The sequence below is a fragment of the Myotis brandtii genome, unplaced genomic scaffold (assembly GCF_000412655.1).
Source record: "Myotis brandtii unplaced genomic scaffold, ASM41265v1 scaffold350, whole genome shotgun sequence".
NCBI lineage: Eukaryota > Metazoa > Chordata > Mammalia > Chiroptera > Vespertilionidae > Myotis > Myotis brandtii.
In genome coordinates this window covers 707,685-708,558 of record NW_005363468.1, presented here as the reverse complement: position 1 = coordinate 708,558, position 874 = coordinate 707,685, and positions in this window count along the sequence as shown.

The window sequence follows — 874 nt, the reverse complement described above, 5'->3', positions numbered from 1 at the left end:
GTGTGTGTGTGTGTGTGTGTGTGTGTGCGCGTGCAGTAAAACTGTTGCTATTTCTTTGGCTGTTCATGTTGTAATGAAGTGTTTATCTGTCTGGAGTGGGAAAGATATTGCTGTATCTGTTTCTGCTTTCTGAGATAATTTGTTACATTATCTTTTAAGAATAACATCCATTGTAACAGTTGAATATTTGTTAATATTGAGACTAAAGCTGCCACCTTTATACTCTTTTGAATATACTATTGTGAGGAAAACATATAATTGTGGTTACCTTCAAATTTTGAAATAAAAAAATATAGAATTGTTTGTTTTTTTAAAATGAAGGATAAAAGTGATTAGGAACATAACAAAAGACTCTGACCTTAGTATCAATTTGACCCTTGCAGCAGAATGCTATCTCTTTGTACATAAAATAAAATTTAAAAAACTTCCAAAAAAAGAAAGAAATAAAGAAATTAAGGGCGAAATAAAAAGTTTCTTGAGACAAACAAAAATGAAAATACAACATGCCAAAACTTATGGGCTGTAGCAAAACAGTTCTCAGAGGGAAGTTCATGCAATAAATGCCTGCATTAAGAAGCAAGAAAGAAATTTACAATAGCTAAGATTTGGAAACAACTTAAGTGCCCATCAGCAGATGTGGATTAAAAAATTGTGGTACATCTACACAATAGAATACTAAGCCGCTATAAAAAAGAAGGAACTTTTACCATTTGCAACAGCATGGATGAAACTGGAGAGCATTATGCTAAGCGAAATAAGCCAGTTGGAGAAAGATAAATATTACATGATCTCACTCATATGTGGGATATAATGATCAACATAATTTGATGAACAAGAATAGATTCAGAGACAAATGGCAGGGGAGGGGGGGCTA